Consider the following 22725-nt stretch of genomic DNA (forward strand, 5'->3'; position numbering starts at 1 on the left):
GTCAGGATGAGATGGGAGATGGTGTGTGTGTGTGTGTGTGTGTGTGTGTGTGTGTGTGTGTGTGTGTGTGTGTGTGTGTGTGTGTGTGGGCAATCCTTGGACATATTTTTCTCACAGGCTAGTGTGAAACCAAAACAGGAACCACATTGTTGCTATGGAGCCACATTGTTACACATTGTTATTAAGTCTCCATACCTTATAAGTTTCTGTTTTCCAAGCTTAATGTTCTCAGGCGATGCTGAACTTGTAATCCCATGATGTACGTATACCCACCCTTTTGCCTTGTTAAACTCCAAAACACCTGTGATGACACCCCTTCCATATGATCTATTCTTGTACTTTTTGACCCTCACAGGCAACCTTGGGCCCTGAGTCCCCGACTCTAGTCCAGGTGATAACAGTCAATTATTTCAACAGCTGTTTTCTATCATTGTTAACCCTTCCTCATAAAAGGGACCTCAAAAGCCATGGAGGGGCTGCTCTCTGAAATCCAGGCTTAAGTTGAGGCAGCTTACTGGCCAGACTAAATAGAGATTGCTTAATCAGACAGTTGTGGAAATGGTATTTTTCTCAGGTCCAACACTAGTTGTTGTCCTAATTGCTATCTCTAATTGGCAATGCATACAGAAGCAAAACCCAGACATTTACAGCACATTTGGGGGAAAGGAGAGATGGCTCTGCCACTAAGAGCACTGGCCACTCTTCCAGAGGACCTGAGTTTGATACCTAGCACCCATATGGCATCTCCTAACCATGCCTAACTCCAGTACCAGGTGATCCAATGCCCTTTTCCAGCCTCCACAGGCAACAGGCATGCATGTGGCACCCAGACATACATGCATTCAGAAACATAAAATAACAATTAAAAAAGTTAAAGTGCATTTGGTTCAAAAGGATTTACTTATTTCAGATATTCTAGTTCGGATGTGATCTTAATGGTGTTATTCATAGTCCAATTTTATGCTAGAAATCTTGGCTCTGTGGTGTGGTCTTTGGAAGCTTGGAGATAGCATCAGTGGGGAGAGGTCATGAAGCAGTTTATCTGAAATGGCTGCTGGAAGTGCTAGGCTAGGTGCTGAGCACTTGGGGCTTCAGGCTGAATCAAATGCATTCACAAGGTTAGCTGAGTGATATAACAAACACCTCCTAAATGTCAAAGGCTTTCTGTATCTTTTTCCTTCTTCATGCACATGTATACTGGCTGGTGTTTCTGGTCCAGCATCTTTCAGCTGGTCAGTTTCCTGAGGATGCAGACTGCTTCCATTTTAGGGCTCTGTCTTCCTACAGAACTTCCATTCTTACTCTTCAGCTGGTAGGTTTTTGTTTTGTTTTGTTTTTTTGAAGTTATCTATGTTTTTGCTTTTGTCTTACTCTGTAGCATTGGTGGACCTGGAACATTCTATGTAGACCAGGGTGGTTTCAGACTCACAGGTGCTTGCCTCCACCTCCAGAGGGCTGAGGTTAATGGTATGCACTAACATGTCTGGTTGGGTGGTAGTTTTTATGGGCGAGATCCAAAGTGGTTTCCTGCCTCATATTTCCACATCCTGTGCCTGGCATCAGGTACCAGGAGAAATAAAGAGACATGGGTCACCAGCTAGCCAGTCTGTCTCTCCAACGCAGCCTTGCACATCCCCTTTGAATCTTCGTGACATTTAATGCTTTCCCCATTGTCTTCATCCATTAACACTCAGTAGTGGGGCTGAGGAGGTGGCTCAGTTAGTAACTGTCATATAACATGAAGACCAGATCACTGACACCCCCATAAAAGCCAGGGTAAGGCACACATGTTTTTTACCGTAATGCTGGAGGGTCTGGGGTATAAACAGGCAGATCCTAGGATTTTGATGGGTAGAGAATCTGTCTAATCAGCCAGCTCTGGGCTCAGGGAGAGACCCCATCTCAGAAGATAATACACTGATCATTATTGTGTTAGGAATTTTTCTGTTCCTGTGATAAAACATCATGACCAAGGCAACTTGGAGGAGGAAAAAATTATTTTGGTTCATGGCTCCGGAGGGAGAGTTTGTAGTGGCAGAAGAGGCATGGTGACAGGTGGCATTGTGGCAGTGTGGCAGGGAGGTAGGGTGGCAGGGAGGCAGGGTGGCAGGGTGGCAGGGAGGCAGGGAGGCAGGGTGGCAGAGAGACATGGTGGTATGGTGGTGGGTGGCAGAGAGGCATGCTGGTATGGTGACAGGGTGGCACTGTGACAGGGTGGCAGGAGCAAGAAACTGAACGATAACATCTCTAAGGTCAAGCATGAAGCAGACAGAGTGAACCAGAAGTTAGAAGACAGTAGGAGCTTTCACCGACCCTCCTTGCCATATGTCTTCCTAAACCCCCCCAACAGCACCACCAGCTGGGGACCAAGTGTCCCTAGGTGGTGGAATAGGGACATTCCAATTCAAACCACCACAAGAGTTATAGAGAAAAATCAAGTGAAGATCTACTTTGGAACTCAGTCTAGTCTTCTTGTCAGTATTACAGTATTTGGAAGTCATAAAATATTTATTTTTTACATGTGTTCATTTTACATGCATTATAACACACACACACACACACACACACACACACACACACTCACCACAGCTTGTGAATGGAAGTCAGAGGACAACTTGCAAGAATTGGTTTTCTTCATCTATTGAGAGGGTTTTCAGCATCAAATTCATTCATTGGATGTCAGTGTTTTATTGCTGTGAAGAGATGCCACAATAATTGGGGCTTGCTTACAGTTTCCAAGGTTTCTAATATCATCATGGTGGGAAGCATGGTGGCAGGTGGGCAGACATGGTGGTGAAGAAGTAGCTGAGAGCTAAATCCTGAGCCATTGGCCCAGAGAGAAACTCTGGACTTGGCTTGGATTTTTGAAAAGTCAAAGCTCACCTCTAGTGACACTCTTCCTCCAATGAGGCCACACCTCCTAATCTTTTCAAATAGTGCCACTCCCTGGTGACCAAGCATTCACATCTATGAGTTTATGGGGTCAGTCTTGCTCAAACTACCACATCTGGCTTGCAAACAAGCACCTTTATCTGAAAATCCATCTCTCCCACTCTCTGATTTTTCATTCTTTTACCAAGCAGAAAATGATACATCTGCATGATTATCAATACCCCCGGATAAGTACATTTAGCTACTTAGATTTGTAAGCTGTGTTCCACATATTAATTTGCTACTCTCTCATGTATCACTATAATGTCTATTCATAGAACTTCTTGAAATAAGCACAGGCAGACTTAAGTTTTAAGGGCAAAAAAAAGTTTCTCCTAAATTTAACAGTCTTTCAAAATTTGGAAAAGGGTATTATTACTCATGTTGATTAACAGATTAGAGGAACTGAAAACCACTTATCTAGTCCCAGCTATCTGTGGGTGTAGGACTCTTATTACTACATAGGCAATTCAAAATTGGAAACCTTGCCTAACACAAGTTATCTCTACCTCAAACACTCTCCTTGTTCAATTAACTCATATCTTCTTAATAAAAGCTATAATGTATATAACTTTTAAGTATGCCTATTTTAGAAATGCACAAAGACAAAACTTTAAATTCTCATTGTCTTCCTTTCCATAAACATCTGTTGAGGTGTGTGTACCCTTGGTCTCTTTTCTGTGCTCAGTTGAATTAAAGATACAAAGGTAAGTTTTAAAAGTACATCTAGAATGTGTTCTATATACTACACATCTATTCGCTATACTTTCATTTCAAACATAACTAGAGTAGACCAGTCAAGAGATTAAAAAGAACCCCTCTAAAAAATCGACTCTTGTGTGTCAATGGTGTAACGAAGGAAAACAAAGGAGTCTTGAAGGCATTTAGGTTTTGTGATAGTGTAGTGTAATGGTTCCGTGCTCAGGCTTAGGTTATGTGCAAAGTGAACATGATAATAGGTCACTATGTAGATTAATTTCTGTGAGAAAATAGCTATAGTTGGGCCAAAAGCAACATGTTTATTTGTGAAGTAAATAAAATTATCAATATTCATTTATTCCAGTTTTACTTTATAATCTGTGGTCCTGGTGGCCCAGGTGTCTTTGTTTATGAAATGTGAATGGTAAGCACTGTCATCTACTTTTCAGGGATGTTGGGAGGATTAAGAGAGCACACAATGAAGTATCTATTAGATATCATGGGGTGTGTGTGAACTGAAAGGAACACACAGTAGTCTTCTTTGGAGCAGAACGCGGGTCAGTAGTCCTTAGCTGTTGTGGAATATTTAGCTATGTAAAGATGCATTACATTGGTTACGCTGTGGAATATCACCTTCACTGTGTGGAGGTGTGTCTCATTGGTGCCGCTGCCTTTGTTAATGATGTAAAGACGTGCTACATGTGCTTAAGCTTTATTTTTTTAATTGTGTAAAGATGTGATGCATTTGTGTTACCTGATTGCTCTAATAAAAAGCTGAATGACCAATAGCTAGGCAGGAGAAGGATAGGTGGGGCAGCTGGGCAGAGAGAATAAGAAGAAGGAGAAATCTAAGCTTGGAAAGAATGAGAGAAAGAGAGAGAAGGAGAGAATGAGGGAGAAAGAGGGACAAACACAGAGCCAGAAGCCGGGTAGCTGCCAGCCAGACAAGAGAGAAGCGAAAGAAAGAAAAAGAAAGAAAGGTAAACAGCCCTGAAGCAAAATGTAGATAAAGAGAAGAATATTAAAATAAGAGCTAAGCTAGAATGGGGCATTCAAAAGTAATAATAAGTTTTTGTGTCATGATTTGGGAGCTGGTTGGTGTCCCAAAAGAAAAAGCATGGTCCACTCAACCAAGAGTGATGTCCCTATCTCACTGTTAGTTTGGTTGTTGCTATGAGCAAATTACTGGACTCAAATGAACTTAGAAAGGAATTATTTATTTGGGCTCACTATTTGAGAAGATGAAGCCCAGTTGCTCAAATCATGGCAGCAAGGAAGTAGAGTAAAAGGATTCGGGAAGAGGCATGGCAAGACAGAGACCCCTAGGATGTGCATGCTACAGTGACCTGCTACCTCCGGGTAGGCCTCACCTCCTACAGAGCCCACCATATCTAAAATATCACAACCAGCTGGGACCAAGAATCGGCCACATGAGCTTGTGGGGATATTTCATGCTCAAGTCCACCTCCCCAAAGGGACTGTTTGACAGTCTCTACAAACACCTGGTGACTATAAAAGCTACTACTGGAGTCTAGTGATCAGATCAGTGAGTAATGCTAAATGTCCCACAATGCACAGGACAGTCATACAAAGAATTATCTTCCCCATAATGTCAGTAGTACTTGGAAGACTTTAAAAGCATAGGCATGCTGTTATGTCATAAATCTGGGTAGAGGGTTTTCTATCAAACTCATAGGGTCAGAATATAACCTCCCTGATCACCAATCCATCTAGCCTGGAGAAAGGATTGATAGTTGTCACAAATGATAGTAATGGCAATTGATATTGATCGTCTAGGTTTTGTTTAGATAAAGTATCAAAGACTGTATTGAATTGTTATAGACTGATAGATTAGAGAAACATAGTTGCTAAACAAGTTTGAGGGATCAGAGGAAGAGTTAGAAAAAAGAAACAAGAAGGAGGGGAAAGATGTAACTAACTATAACACTAACTTTTCTTCAACCGTTTTATTCTTTTCATTATTTCTCCACTGATGAATCTTTCAGACTCTGTTTTTCCCATTGCCTCCATCCTCTACAACACATTAATAGCACAAATTGTCCACCTGTTTATGTGTGGTTGGACATGGCTGAGAATTGGGCACTATGCATCACTATGATAGTCAGGTCCAAAAGAAACTCAGGACAAATGACTTGGTGCATACCAAAGCACACGCTGGCTTCCAGGGTTCCTCAGTATTACAAGTGTCTATAGATCTTCTTGGCCCACCCCCACCCTAAACTTCCCCAGCTCCTAGGCTTCCCTCCCCCAGCTTCTCATTCCCTTATAACTATATTATTCCAGCTATGGGCTCTCTTTTGTCTTTCCTTCTGGTGGGGGGGGGGCTCTCTCTTAGTCTCTTTGGTCAGCAGAAAAATAACTCAGCAGTTAAGAGCACTGGCTGGTCTTCCAGAGGTCCTGAATTCAATTCCAAGCAACCAGATGGTGACTCACAACCATTTATAATGTCATGCAGGCGTACATGCAAATAGAGTACTCATACACATAAATAAATAAATCTTTTTTAAAAAAGTGGCATCCCAACCTTGTTTGGCATTTGGGATCAAATTGAAACCACAGCTGAATGTTCAAAAATCACACTATTGATTTAAGATGTGACGCATGGTGGTTTACTGAAATCTGAAAATGCAAAAAAAAAAAAAAAAATCAAATTTGGTTGAGGCGCAAGTACAGGATCAATTGGAAAGGAGATTAAAGTTTTCCTGAGAGACAGGTGATCTGACTGTAACATCATAAAAAGGAAGCATAAAAGAATTTGAGGGGCAATACTATGGCAGGGTAATTTGCTGGATAAGGAAGCTGAAAAAATAATAGAAACTTTTCTTGTTTGTGGGTCAAAGTTTCTACAATAACTAGGTATTTCACAACTTCCCCCCCAACCCATGTGAGTTGTTTCAAAAGTAAAGATTAAACACAGTGAAATCTGCAATGTGGGAAACCCAACATGTCATGCATTGGGGTGGATTGGAAACAGACAGCTTGTAGGCTAATCACCAGGTCATCAAACCACAGCTCTGGAATCTCAGGTCTTTCCCTGGCCCAGCCTGTTTACATCTATTCTCTTTGTTCCTCTGGCTGCCACTTGTTTTATGATGTTTATGAGCCCTCAGTAGAAGGCTCCTCTCTGGCCTTATCTCTCACTACAGCATCTCCCTGGAAGTCTTTTCTCCAGGTCAGCTTCCCAGCTTCCCACCAGCTCCAGTGGGCTCCCACTTCCTTAACTCTTTACAAGCCACACTTCTATGTGGTCTGTCTCCTCTGGGTTTCATTTTTTAACAATAAACTTAGAATTATTTCCCATGCATACTTCACACTGAATGGACTTTATAGGGGAAGATCAGGAAGTGCATGACTGTCCATCGAGATCCCTCCCCTAAGTCACAGAGCTACTGTGTACTAGAATCTAGGCCCTTACAGGAACTCTGCACATAGAGTCTGGGCTTAACCTAGACCCTTTCCTGGAATGATGCCAGAGTTTGTGCATTTCTTTTTCCCACTAGCAAATGTATAGATAGACTCCTTTCTGTCTACAGATGGGTGAATGTTAGTAAATAGAAATACTAAAGTTCTTTGTATTTTATGGCCTGTTTGTTGCCATCTAACAGATACTGGGGATAAAGCTTTAAGTCTTTGCCTTTTTCTTTCTTTAACTGTTCAAGATGAGAGTTAATGCTGACATCATAGTCAGAGTGAGCTTATCACACATGTTTATTTCTCTGCAGTACTCTACAGAGGTTTTGGGTGTACACTAAAGGTAAGGGACCACATTTAGAGAGGTCCAGCTGTTATTATGCTGTGTGTTGCATTTTCTGAAGGTAGAATTTGTCAGTATTGAAATGTTTGTGTGTGTGTGTGTGTGTGTGTGTGTGTGTGTGTGTACACCTGGCACACTCCATGCCTGAAGAGGTCAGAGGGTCTTTGATCCCCTCAAAACTGGAGTTATAAATGGTTGTGAGCCACTTGATGTAGGTGCCAGGAACTGAACTGGGTCCACTGAAGGAGTAGAAATTGCCATAACCACTAAACAGAACTCCAGCCCCTGAAGGTGGACATTTTTGCCCTATCTTTCATATTTATGAGCCTGGCCTGTTCCAGGAACATGGTTTTTTCTTAACATATGCTCACCAAAGCAAAGGAACTATTGTTCCCCTCTTTCTCTGCATGGTCTGTTTGCCAAGTTTATAACAATTTTCCTTTCTCTGGAAACTCAGAATTGGTATTGGCTAGTCCTTCCTTGAACTCCTGCACCAACCCACCCCCACTTACACTTCACTGACCAGAGCGGGACCTCGCCTGTATCCAGGTTACATTTGCTTTGTAAGATTGAGAGACCGAGGGCCAGTTTATGTGGCAAAGCCCAGATCACATAAACACAGGAGCTGTTCTAACCACTCTGTGAGTTAAGAGAAGGGGAAGGCAGCCTTCAAAGACAAATGGCAGAAGTCATTGCACAGGGAGGAATGGACAGAAAGGGGGTGAGAATCCAGATCCAGAGGGATTCCAACCCATTTCTGTCTTGGGTGCATTTCTGCAGTGTCCACAAGAAACCTCTATATTTTTATAACACATTCCCTTTAGCATTAAAGCTGATGTAAGTTAACTTTCCTTATTTGTGGCAGAAAAAAATCCTCCATTATATCAAACACCCAGATTCACCGTTTCAGTGAAGGAAATTGTACTTTGCAGAAAAGTAAACTCAAGGGGAGTGATCAGATATGTTTTTAAAATTATAAACATGACTGGAGACTATTATTGTGCAGTGACAGGACGCTTACCTACCACATACGAGGCCCTAGCTTGCCTCTCCGCACTGAAATAAACAAAAAACCCCAAACCTTGTAACTAAATCATCTGGGATTCTTAAAGCACTAAAATGGACTTGGATTTCAAAGGATTGGTAAAACAATCCTGAAGGGCTTTATGCATTTGTTAGTTTTGAAGCAATAGGAAGATTTTCCTTAAAATGAAGAAAGAAAAATAAATACCTGAAGAACAACAGACAACATTAAACAATAAAGCCAGTAACCCAGTAGTTCAAATAGGACAAGGTGAGATACACAAGTTGTTTCTTGACTCTTTCGCTGTGCAGTCTTCCTGTTCAACCCGTCCCCAAATCCTCTGTGTGTTCATCCATCTCACAGTCTCTTGAGTTTGCCTCCACCCACCTGAATACACTGTGAATTCCAGCAGTGGCTGTCTGTAGGGAGCCTGCTGACAGGCGCTCTTGCACTCTTGCCATTGGTGGTTCAGCTCCCTGTGAGTTCTGAGACCTTCTCAACTTCTTAGTTGTCCTGTCACCACTTCCAAGTGGAACTTTTAATGACTGTGTTTACTTTTCCTCTGTCAAGTCCCATCAAGCACACCTGTCCGGCCTCATCTTGCTCCGCTCCCTCCCTATCCATACCCTGATGTGGGTTCATCCTAGGTCCATGCATGTCAGCTTCTTCTCCTCTGGGGCTGTTACACATCTTATTTCCTCCCCTGGAATATTCTTCCCGTCACCAGCTTTCCTTGGACCCTGTCACTAGAAAGATTCCTGCTACTTTAGGACTGTGCGCTCATCCTTGTTCAGTTGTTTTGGTCCCAGCCACTAATCGTGTACCTAACGGTGTCATCAAGTATCACCGAGTTAATAAACGCATAGAACGGTGAACCCAGTAAAAACTGAGCAGAGGAATAGAAGGAAGCTTCAGCTTAGTTTTTGTTTTCAGACACTGAGGCATAATTCGCTTGTTTAGAACTTACAGTTTCTTTTAGACAACAGATGACACATGAACATCAATAGTAGTAATGGTAATATTAATATATTACTTATTATAACTAATAAAATATAATTACAAACACCAATGTTTAATAATCAATATATCAACATTATCATTACTAATATTAACATAAATATTTCTTTTACAAGTAAGAATATGAGTAGATATAAAAGTATTGGTATATAAAACATTATTATTGTTAGCTTTACTCCTAGCAATCCTATAAAGTATAACTTAATATCTTGGTGCTGGTAGTAGTAGTGGTAGTGGTGTGTGTGTGTGTGTGTGTGTGTGTGTGTGTGTGTGTGTGTGTGTGTGTATTTTGGCTCTGTGGACCAGGGGTCAACATTATGTGGCTTTCATCAATCTTTTTCCACCTTAATCTTTTAAGACAAGGTCTCCCACTGGACCTCTAGCTCACTCTGGACAGTGAGATCCAGAGCGCTGCCTGTTTCCACTTTCCCCACACTGAATTTCACAGATATGCATTACTATTGTTAGGGTTTCAAGGTGGAAGGAAGGGGTACTTTGGTGGATTGGAGCCAAGGAACACCACAAAGTCACACCATGCAACAGGCCTCCCTCAAGAGATTTATTGGGGAAGGGTGGTATACAGAGGCTGCCTCTGAGAGAGGGTGGAAGGGAAAATGAGCAGCCTATGGTGACACCGGTTTTTTATAAAGGGGTATAGCACATGTGCACAGGGAGAATACATGACTTGTAACAATGGAAATGTGTCACATTGTGGTGGCTGGTGATGATGCCTCTGTTGCTGAAATATTGAAGGTGGATTTGGGGTGGGGTTTTCCAACAACTATAGTGCCCAGATTTCTTGTGTGGGTGCTGGGGATATGAACTTAAGTCTTCGTGCTCACGTGGCAGGTACTTTACTAGCTGAGACATCTCCCTAGGCATTATTGAACTCATATCTTCAAGACAGTAGTTTAATCCTTGACATCTAAGTCCCTGTGACTCAGGAGGGATGCCAGGGATATGGGGAAAAGAGGACTCCAACAGTAAGCATCTCAACAGAGGCGCACAGAGGAAAGAGGCCCTTAAAGCCACTGCTAAGGTCTGCAGTTCTGACAGTGAGCCTGAGCTGGGGCAGGGTGATGGGGGGATAGAGGGGAGCCATGGGGACCATTGAAGGAACGAGTTAACTCATTGATATGACTGGCTAGGTCTGTTTGCTTCTTCTCTACATATGCAACTGAGAGTATGTGAACGTCTATGGAAGACAGCCTACCCTGCGGGGGGAAGACTTTTCTATGGTCCAGACTACAGCAGTAACCAACCGTACACTTGGTGAAACTTTCTGTAAACACTTCATGATAAGAGGAGGAAGATGAAAGATTCCAGAGATTCAGGATTGTTCCAAAGCCTTCTGATAAGGAGAGTAAAGGTAACTCGTGGAGGTGATGACAGACGTTGATCACCAGCGAGAAAGAAGGTTGAGAGTCTTCAGGCAATAAAGACAAAGGAAGGGAGAACACACAAGCTTCCTGCCTGGGAGCCAGGAACACACACAGAAGCTGCTTTCAGTGGTCAGGCTGTCTGTCGAATATTCCCAGAGTAGAGCTTGGTAGATTGGTTTCTTGTTTCAGATAAATCTTGGTTGAGAATTAATTTCCTTTTGGAAACAATAGTCTGGCTGAGAAGTTAAGAAAAGTCTAGCACCCAGAAAATGTGCAATTATATAATTATATTGTCATGGTTCATTTTTTTATGAAACCAGCCAAGACCATATACCCTGGAAAAATATTTTATTGTTTAAATTGTAATAAAACAAAGGCTGGAGATGTAGTTCAGTTGGTAGAATACTTGCCTGGCATGTAAGGAGCCCTGGGTTTGAGCCCTGGCACTGCGTAAACTTGGCACAGTGGTGCATGCCCTGCAATTCTAGCACCTGCTCTCAAGAGAAAGAGGCAAGAAGATCAGAAGTTCAAGATCATCCTCGACTATAGAATGAGTTCCAGGCAAACCTGAGTTGCATGAGACACTCTCTCTAAAAAAACAAATAGCAAAACCCAAATCTCAACAAAGAGCGTTTCCTGAAATTAAATACAAAAAATGCTCACAAATGCCATCCTTGCAGCACGAACAGGCATTCTGATGAGAATGTATTTTCAAAGAATTCATCACCACCTTCCCTTTCACTCAGGAGGTGGCCTCTTATTTGCAGCTGTGGGATGGAACCAGTGAACCAAACACTTGAAACCAATTTGCTGGTTTTCGAAGAGGTTATTGATTCTCGCAGCATGCATCTGCTTAGAAAATCTCACTGTTTAACTCTCTGTGTGGGTGAGTCTTGCCACACATTACATTCAGTCAGGCAGACTGGGTATGGTGTGTGGTCTGTCCTGGCTTTATTGACGTCATCAGAGGAGTTGAGAAAGGTTGAACAGGTCTGAATGTAGCCTTGAGTTAAAAATACCTCTGTGTGCTCCAAGGGAAATGTCTACCTTGGTGAAGGGTATTTATTACAAGGGTATGCTCTACTTTGAGAGAAGATGTCTAGAGAGACATTTCTGGGCATCTTGTACAGTGCGCAGAAGACAATGGTAGTGATTGATAAACACACGGTTAAGAAAATACATTGCTGGGTCTTGTTTGAAACTAGAACTGCTTGAGATGTTGGTGATTTATGGCTTTTCCGAAGCCCCTTTCTTTGTATAACAGTCATAGTTTAGTGACCCAAATCTGTATTCTTCCAGTAGAAGGCAACTTCCTTTATCATCACTGTAAAGGAGGATGGGAGGGGTCTAGAGACACACATGCCCACTGCAGGATCTCACGTGGCTTGGTTTGTATGCTTTACTACATAGTAAAGGTTCAAGTAAGCAACAGTCAACTACAAGTGGGTGAAAATGAACAAAAACTCAGCATTTTTTAGGTGAACATCTGCATATAGCTCAGAGGTAGAGCACCTGTTAGCATGCAGCCCTGGTTTCAACCCCAGTGTTGGAAAAAATGAAAGAGAATGAAATAACAAGATAAAATGAGTGCATTAAGATGATAAAGGTACACACTGCTCATTGCTTCCTCTCTCACTTGGCAATGTGGGACATATCCGACTCTAACTTCTACCTTCCCCTAGAATGCTATTATTACTCCAGGGAAGGCCCCTTCTAGCAGGAGGCCTGACATTTTGAAGCTATCTGAGTAGCATGATTAACAAGAAGAAATTATTTCTTTCCCCAGTGACTGTTGGCAAAATGATCATTATGAGTCAGTTGGCTGGCACATCCATGACACACAGGAATCCTTTAAACTGTGGCAAGGGAGAAACTCCCGTCTGTTCTCTGGCCCTTGCTTGTGAGCACTTGTGGTGGGAGAAAGTCATCCCCATGGGTGTGCACCGACTCAAGCTGAGGGGCCCATTCTAAGAAAGAGTTATTTTTAGAAACTCCAGGGCTTCACCTGGAGAGGCAATTAGTGAAGAAAAGAATCCAGGTTTGTTTTTCTCAAATATCTGAAACCAAAACCCAGACACAACAACAAAACAGAGTTATTTCTGTTTCAGGTCTTGTAGTTGAGAGACAGGAATAGAGAAAGAGAGAGAGGAAAAGGGAGAGGGACAGGGAGAGAGAGACACAGAGACAGAGGCAGAAACAGAGAGAAGAACATAGTTTAAACTAGAAAGAGAGGAACAGAACCTGCCCCACTCCAGGAAAAAAAAAATCACTCAAGCATCTCATCCAAGACATGAGGCAGGGATGGGAAACTCAAGCAGTAGGGCAGGGCCAGGCATGAACAAGCCACACTGAAGCCCAGTAGCAGGATGAGGTGTGTGAGTACACGCAGCTTGTCAAGCCCACAGCCTCAGATTTCGGGCATTACATTATGGTTTCGGCAAAGGCTGTGCAGCAGACCACCAGTTACACAACTACCATGACCGTTGCTTGTCACATGCTTTGATAATTGAAGCTTAGGATCCTTCTGCTGAATTCCTTAAGGAAACTTGCAGAGAATCATTAGTGATGTGACTCCTGAGGAGGTAAGAGTCTCTGCTTACAGATGTTAAGGTCGCCTTGTCATATTACCTCCAGCCCAGTCTACAGCAGCCACTAAGGAATGACATGCTGAGACACAAGAGCAAAGAGGAGTCATTTATTCCTGTGATCGAAGAGGTGGAATGGCATCCCCAAGAGAGAGAAAGTAAATTTAAAGGGGTACAGAGGACATAGTTCCAGGATATTTTTAATATAAGTACCTGTCACCTCTTCCCCAACAGCTCCTGGCCTCTGCTTCTCCCCTCAAATCCATTCAGGAATTATTATCCTTTGTGTCAGAAAAGCTTCAGCAGAGATCAGGGAAAACAGACTTTGATTTTGAAGTTAGGGCCCCATGGACAGCTGGTGCAGAAACGGTGAGGGTTCCAGCTCTAAAAGGACATGAGATTTCCAGAAGTGCTGATAAAGCCAGTGAGGACAGAGAGGGAGAAGAGAGCTGGTGCATGTTGGGGAGGTCGTGGGATGAAGGAGAGGCAGAGAGCACTCAGATGCTGTGGCCCTCCTTTGCTCCGACGCTCCATATCCTGCTCCCCAGAGGGAACAGTGCTAGGTGACATCATCGAAATGGTTTGGAGTTGCCACTGGTTCCCGAGTAGAACCCAATGTGACCGCAAACCTGAAAACCCAAGTGGGTGAGTGCTTTGTAGGGGACACATGATCTAAGCCCACTGCAACACAGAAAGCGATTGTTTGAACCAGCCTTCTGTGCTCAGAGTATCAGCAGAATGGTGACAAAGAACCCAGAGAGTTTCCTAGAAGCCCCTTGTTATGAAGGCAGGATAATCTGTCCTTCTGTACCAATAGTCAAGAGAAGACGTGTGAAACATGGAGGAGTCCTGGGGAGGAGGTGGCTCAATTGCAGAGAGCCGCCAGCCTGCAGAACATCTCAGCCAAAGTTGTTACAGCACACACACAGAGCGACAGGCACTCCTCCACTGTCCTGGTACCAAATAAGCCCCCAGGACCAATAGTAAGGATGAGCACTAGACCTGAGTGATGTTAGGCTCACACACTGAAGGTTGGCTGTGGGTAGATAAATCATTGTGGAAAACTAAAGTTAAATCTCTTCACAATTGAGTGTGTAGAATGAGATGTAAACTCAGAAGTAAAGCTGGAGAGATGCCTCAGCACTTAAAAGTTAAGAGGACCAAAGTTCTATTCCCAGCACTCACATAGGGTTGTTCATAGTCACCTATGACTCCAGCTCTGAGGCATCTTCAAGCCTTTCCGGGCATCTACATACACATGGCATTTACTCACACAGACATACACATGTACAAGTAAATGAAAGTACAAAAATGTATCTTAAAAAGTCTTTTGCAAACTGCTGGCTATGCAGCCATCACCACCTCAGAAGCTTTCTCCGATTCTACTCATTTAGGCCTTGGGAAACAACCATCAGATCACATTTCTTCCTGTTCTACTGACAGATAAATGTAGGCTCGATGAAATGAAACCAGGGGAACCCTTGGAAACTGTTCAGCTTTGCCTCGGGCAGGTTGCACCCTCATTTTTGTGCACCCTTCCTTCGTTCCTCCACCACAAGTTCCTCTGTCATGTGTGTCCCCTTAGGTTAGTGCAGTAGGCAACACTTCAGTCTCATGTGTGTCCCCTTTACTGATCCATCTCTTTGCTTTTGCTCAGACCACTCCTAATTTGCATATTGTCCCTTCCTTCTGTGCTTTCGCCATCCTTTCCATTTCCCAGGCACTGTTCAAATTCACCTGTTCATAGGCATTTTTTTCCCTAGCTACCCCACCCATTCCCATACATTTAGCACTTCATACATTCATTATGTCCCTTTATCTAAGACAGCTGTGCAGCCTCTGTGCTTAGTTAAGTTCATGTCAGTTGCTGGACCGGGAACCCCAGATGTGTTGTGATTTGTGTGTCCATGGCACCATAGCATCCTGACCTGACAGACAGTGTGGTCTTTGGGATGTATGTGTCAAACTAGATTGAACCCAAAGTTCTGAAACATGGAGTTAGCGGTGTGTGAAGCAGTGCTTGGCCAGGTGTGTGTGTGTGTGTGTGTGTGTGTGTGTGTGTGTGTGTGTGTGATTCCACGCTGCTTTTCTTCTTTTTCTCCAACTTCTTTCTCTTTCTTCCTTTTTCTTTTTTTTCATATATGCAAAATAGCAGTCTGGTCTACAGAGTGAGAACCAAGACAGCCAAAGTGTCTTTGTCTTTTTCAAGATAAGCCCTATCTTGAAAAACACAGCAAAAATTGCCAAATGAAGAATGAGTGGCATGATCACCTAGCTCCTATAATATCTATGCTCTTCTACTTGTCATTTCTATCCATCTGTCAGCCCAGTCATCCGGTCTCATTGAAAAACTGGAGAATTCAAACTTTTTCAGTGCCTGGGAGCCCTTTGGAACCAGATGTGGGATTAATTTCCTCACTCAATCTGTTGTCTGTATGTAGCTTTGCTGTGGTTTTGATTTTTTCTCTCTCTTAACCTGCATCTGTCTCTCCATTTATAAATTAGGGGTGGCATCATTGCCTGACTTGTAGAATATGGTGAAAGCCAAGGGAGACGGTGCAAATAAAGGGTCTGGTACCCGAAGTGTATTAAGCCAACGGGGATGTGAGGGGGGAGGCACATTGCTTCAGCCATCAGGACAATTGATAAAAATTTGGAACCTGGGCCATTCTTCCTTCTAGCCTCTATTTTGGGTCTGGAAGAAAAAGGACTGCACAGAGACTGTCAATCTTGAACAAGTTACCTGCCTTAGACACGGCAATCGAATTAGAAATCTCTGCAAAAAGAAAGCCACAGAACTTGCAATCATCTGCTTAAACCCAGACCAGACTGGCGGCAGAGTCAATGCTTGTGCAAAATGTAGAAGGACTTTGCTGGAACTTGAGATGAGTAAGGGAGAATGTCAGAGCTCTCCACAGCCATAAAACCCAGCTCCTGAGCCCCTTTTATGCTGGGATTTGCATATTTCTGCAAAGTATAAGCCCTCATTAGGACAATCCTCAAAGGAATATTCCTATTATGGAGCCATCTTTTAATTAGGCTTCAGATCATCTTGCCCCTGAAATGGCCCTGCTGGGCGATGGCTGGAGAACGCAGGATAATATCACATTCTCTGGGGCTTTGGACCAGAAGGTGTTTGGGACACTGGAGGGTTGGTAAAAGAAACCCTCATTCCTGTTTCCTGCCTGTATCACCACTGTGCCCATCCCCAGGGAGGGCCATCACAGCTTCCAGCACGCCCTTTAGCCAATTGCATCAAGGACACAATGGCATGAACATTCGTGCTTTGAATGCAATTGTGGACCACCTACATGAGGTTTTCTGTGGCACCCTCCTGAAATTGTGGTCCACCCCACATGAGGTTTTCTGTGGCACACTCTTGATATTATGGTCAATCTGCATGAAGTTTTCTGTGGCACACTGAGAATTGGGCCTCTTAATTTCAAATTTGTGTTAGTGTGTGACAGGACTATTGTCCCCAGGTAAACTAGAAAATGTCTCACGTTCTTCTGTTCCTGGTGGTCTGGGATAAACAGAATGGCTCCTTAGTCTGTGCAACTCTGGAAAATGCATATTCTTACTTCTTCCTGGGCCCACACCCTTCAACCTCAGGACTAGTGTCACTGGGTATAAAGATAGCCCAGTGGGATCTACACTTTAAAAAACGCCCTACAGATTATTTCAGCAAGGTCCCTAACTCCCTGTTAGCTGGGCATAGTGACATACACCTTTAATCCCACTCAGGGAACAGAGGCAGATGGATCACTGTAGGGTAGCCTGGTCTACAAAGAGAGTTCCAGGCCAACCAAAGCTACATAGAAAGGCCCTGTCTAAAAAATAAATAGATAAATAAATAAGTGCCTTTTTGATTCTAAATATGTATAGTTCTTCCTAATAAAACCAGTTTGTAATGAAGTCTGTCTAATTTTGAAAGGATGTTTATTTTGTTCTCTATTTTACTTATGTATGTATGTGTCTGTAAGTGGGTACATGCGAGTTCAGTGTCTGTGGCGGTCAGAAGGATCCCCTGGAGTTGGAATTACAGGCAGTTTTGAGCTATCTTGTGTAAGAGCTAGGGTCCTTAGTAGGAGCAGAACATGCTCTCAACTGCTGAGGTGTCTCTGCAGCCCCTAAATAAATAACTCTGTGTGTGTGGGGGGGTTGTTGTTGTTTTTGTAGCACTAGACAGTAAATCCAGAGCATCCCAAAAGGTAGGCAACCAAACATTCTCCCACTGCAGTCCTTCCTAGCTCCAAGTATGCCTTCTTTTAGATGCAGAGTCTTAGGCGACCTTTTCATTTTCTGCTGTGTTTTCTTTCAACTAAGAGAAAATGAACTGAAACAAGGAAATTGGGAAACTTTCTGAGATAGAGAAGATTGGCTATAAAATAGAAATAAGGGAAATGCCAAGAACTCAAGGAGACTTAAGTAAAGAAATGCTCTGAGGTTATCGCAGTTGCTGGGAAACTGCTGGGGTTATCAGCAAAGGGGATGGTCAAGGATGCAGAGACAGACATGCAAAGGGAATGACTGTCCTTGATCTGTTCTAATAAACCATCTTTCTCATTTCATTATTTCAGACATCTGCTAAGCTGGTGCCATTGGGACAGAATTATCACTACTCATACTTGGTGAATGATGTTATTAGTCAAGGTGGCGTCACTGGGTACCTCCAATTTCTATTCTTCACTGAGAGTTTCAGCCAGTCATACTGTTCACAGACCATTTGCAGGAAAAGTAAAAAAAAAAAAAATAAGTTTCTGTTGTTGTCTGGGAGTCTAGTGATGACATATGGTGATGGTTAGGTTTCCTTCCTTCCTTCCTTCCTTCCTTCCTTCCTTCCTTCCTTCCTTCCTTCTTTCCTTCCTCCCATATTGTAAAAAAAGGGTGTTAGTTGCTTAGAAAAAATTCTGTATGTTATCATACAACATTTCAAAAAGATTAATCTCTCTCCTCTCTCTCTCTCTCTCTCTCTCTCTCTCTCTGTGTGTGTGTGTGTGTGTGATTTGTGTGTCCTGTGTGTGGGTACCCAAGGATACCAGAAGAGGGTGTCAGATCCCCTGGAGCTGGAGTTACAAGCAGTTGTGGATGTTGGATCTGAACTCAGGTCATCTGGAAGAGCAGCAAGTGCTTTTAGCCACTGATCCATCTTTCTAACACTGCAATTTTTAAGATCCTTCCTTCCTTCCTTCCTTCCTTCCTTCCTTCCTTCCTTCCTTCCTTCCTTCCTTCCTTCTCTGCTTCCTTTCCCCATCCTCTGCAGGTGTCTGTAGAGGCCAGAAGAGGACATTAGATCTTCTGGAGCTAGAATTCCAGGTGGTTGTAAGTTGCCTGATGTGGGTGCTAGAACCAAATTCTGGTTCCTATCAAGAGCAGTAAGAATTCATAACTACTGAGCCATCTCTCTAGCCCCCACAGTAATGCAATTCTTTTAAGTAATTATGTTCTTAATGCTTTCAATGACACTGACACAAGTGTTCCAGTTCTGTTTGAAAGAGGACTGTGGGGCATCTGACTGTAAACATGAAAAGGTACAGGGCAAAGTGTAATTGTACGTATTTTCTCTTACTGGTACATAATGTGCTGTTAAATAAAACTCTGGTGGTGGCAGTGGCTTTCAGATTCAGTATAACATGGAATTTACAAGAGTATAGATTTTCAACCTCAAACAGTACCCTATTCTTAGAAACGGTTACTATCCAGAATTGACAAGTGTATAGAAAATTCTAGCAGGGGACCTAGTGATTTATATATGCCTGACTTTCATACAACCTAGCCTCTGAGGAAGAAGCAAGAAAAGACACTGTATATCTAAAGTAAACTGACACTCACCAGTCTCTGTTCTTTACAAGTGCAGCCACTTACAGAAGTCAGCAATCTGGGCCATGTACAGCACTATCCCCTCATTCTAAACTTGGGGCTGGTGGCAGTCATTGAGCCTTCTTCTAACTAACCAGTGCTGGCGGGTCTTTGGCCTTTGTTCCTACTAAGTTCTATGATGCTGGTATTGAGCAGAATTGTGTCACCTGAAAGACTTACTCCTCTAGACTTCAGTTTGTAGAAGACACTGCTGTGTTTTTCCTGTACCACCATCAAGACTGCCAACTTAAAAATTGCCTACAACAGTCTTTTAGCTTTTTGCCTCTTTCTACTTTGACATTTGCCATTCACATCATGGAGGTCACTTAACATAACAGTTTACCTAATTGTGGCATCATAAAAACCATATGCTTCTAGCTTTTTCACAAAAACACATCGGAAGATCCTAGCAAATGCCTTGTGAAACACCAGCTGTCAATAATCGAGATCTCTCCATACAACATAGAAATCTATATAACTAGATCCTGAACCAAAATAAAAAGTAAATTAGAAGAGGGAAGTAGAAGAAACATCTGAGTGAACCTGGTTTGACTTTTCAGTGATTCTCTGCTTTATTTAAGCTGCCACAGACCTAGGTATTGCCTGGTACATAGACTGGAAAAATGGTCCATAAATGCTTTTAGATCTAAGAACAGTATGTCATTGGAAAGTACATAAAAAATCTGTCTTCCTGGTGGCTCTTGCTAGGGGACAGTCCCTTTCCACCTATCAAGGGCATCTGTTTTGGGAAGCCACCTGCACAGCTTAGGTTGCTATCAAAGCACTGAACTGACTCCTGCCTAATCATGTAAATATTATTGCTGAAGTGAAAACATGACTGAGGCTGGTGGTGTGAACCAGATGCAGAAAGTGTCAAGCCTTTTATGTAAGCCGTTAATTAGGCAGCATCTTCAAGTCTGGAGATAGGTCCCACGGTGTTAATCAAGTGGGAAATCACCAGCTGCTAAATGAACAGGTTCTTTCCAGAAGAGTCCCCTCCACCAAATGGGAGAGGGATGAGGCAGCGGGCATCTTCTGAGGCTCCCATAGCTAAGAAGCCCTATAGAAGAACTGTGGGAAAGCGTTAAACAGGTACCACTGTAACAGAGCAAATAACATTGAGTCAGTGTTGAAGTTTTGGGGAAAGCCTACATTTGGGAGCCACATACAATTGGGTTCAACCCCTGATTCTCCTTTTGCTATCTTTGGAAAAATTAAATGAACAGAGTAAGCCTTAGTTTCTTCAAATTTAAAATGGAGGAGACAACGCCTCCCTGCTGAGGTTTCATAAAAATGGGAATTACAGGCAATAGCCAGAGGCAGGCAGGAGGCTAGGACCATGGTGATGGTATTGATGGGAGTGGGATCGGCTTCTCTCTGCTGCTGCTTTAGCATCTCTGATGTTTATGTGTTAAGAGCTTGCTCTTGCTTTCTCCTGAAAAGGCAGAAGAGTGCTGCCTGGTTCTAGCAGACATACTTCCTACTATCCAGACAGGGAAGAGATTTGGGGAAATGTTATATATGCACAAGGCATGCCCAGGAGCAGGAAAGTGGCTCCTAACTCACACTTGTTATTTTCACCTCTTGTTTTAAAATCCCAATGTATATTTAATAGCATGCAAAAATATGTCTGTAGGTAAAGAGTCACAAGCTGGGATGGTGGCCCAGCAGCAACATTCCTTCCAGCTCTCTGCCCGTGAGATGACTGCTACACATTCTCATTTGGTATTCACACCCCAGGCTGGATTAATGAGCAAAGTGAGGGGGAGTGCCTTTCTCCTATTCAAATTTGGCTTTTCCTTCAATAAGAGATCTCTTCCCAAATTGGGCCAAACCAAAGAAGTTGAGAAAAGAACCACTTTACAGTCAAGACTCTGATTTTCCATACTGCTTACTCACAGTGACTCATGCAGTCTCAAACACCACATCAGTCTCAGCTTTGCCTTAGAGAATGACTGTCTGCAGCAAAGTTATAGTCACTTAAATAACTTGGATTTTGCTCATTCAACATCTCTGTTTCAATGCCAAGAGGGAAGGCAGTGACAATGACAACAAAAGAGCAATGCTTTATTTTTAAAAATTGGAGGTTTCCATGTGCTTTGGAAGGGAGTCAAGGCCAGGCGTGATTGTGAGCTACCTGGCGTATAGGCTGGGTTGCCACCGTCCCTTCCCAGGAAAAGTGCATTCTCACACACCCCCAAATTGCTAGGCCACTTTAGGGGGATAGGCACGGGGAAGAAACATATCCACAGGGTGGAACTGATTAACGCTTGAATGGATGGTCACAACGCATAGCAGGGCTCAGGAGAGGAATAACTGTGGGCAGGAAACGAAGAGAATGTGAAAAGCTATGACAGCGAGTGGAAGACAGAAAGCAGAGTGGCCTGAAAGTTTAAATGTAGATGCCAAGAGGACACTGAACAGGAAATACAATGAGCAGGACAGAAATGAGCAGGAATCCCTTGGTGCCTGAAACTTGAGAGTCTAACCTTCTGAAGGGCTGAAGGGCTGGAAGCTGGCTCTTCATGGGGAGATGAGTCTGGGGGAGGAGTGAGAGAGGGCAGCACGTAGTGAGGAGCTGGAACACGTCCCATTCGCTCCTACGGAGAAACAGGGCATCCATTTGAAGCCCAAGGTGCTTCTGCAGAGGGATCGATGATTTGGAGAAGTCTGATAGAGAATAGTCAAGCTGGATGCTCTGAATTCTGTAAAAAGCTATGGTGTGTGTGTGTTTAGGTGTTGTGAAGGATTGTAGTGAAGTTCATCCTGGAAATTTGCAAGAGTTCTCTGTGGAGTATAGGGAGCAAGCTGGATGCTTGTGAATACACAAGATGCCAATGTGAGACCCCCAAACACAAAATTAACAATATCATTCCCAAACCTATAAGCTTTCCCCAGGGGGGAATGTCATAGATCACCCCAGTATCTTTAGCCCATTGGTAACCGAAGAAGCAAAAAAGTTTAAAACCAACATCAGTGCATTTGAGCTAGATACAGTTCATCACCAAGGGAGCTGGTATCAAGAAGGACATCACATTGGAAACTAAGTTCTTTTAAAAAGTGCAAATCATGGAAGCCACAGAAAATTCCAGCAAGTTTTCAGGGAAGACAAATAACTGGTTTCTGGACACATTTCCACCCTGAAATGATGTCATTATTTTATATAGCTCATTTCAAGTGTCACACATCATCTTTCAGTGCTCCTAAGTTCCCAAGGGGTAAGCAGTTAATGGGAGTCTAGGGCATTGTCTTGTGTCCAACCTAGAGTGAACCTAAAATAGAACTTTGTAAATATTGAATGAAGAGTGACATATTAGACTTAAAATTTGGCTTCTAGAGATAGAACACTTTGGCGGGGACCATGGCTCCATCACATATCAGCTGTGGAAACTGGGGAAAATGCCACCTATATGTATATTATACAGGCAACTGCTTTCTAGGAAAGTCTTGAGG

The sequence above is a fragment of the Cricetulus griseus genome, chromosome 3 (assembly GCF_003668045.3).
Source record: "Cricetulus griseus strain 17A/GY chromosome 3, alternate assembly CriGri-PICRH-1.0, whole genome shotgun sequence".
In the NCBI taxonomy this organism is placed as follows: domain Eukaryota; kingdom Metazoa; phylum Chordata; class Mammalia; order Rodentia; family Cricetidae; genus Cricetulus; species Cricetulus griseus.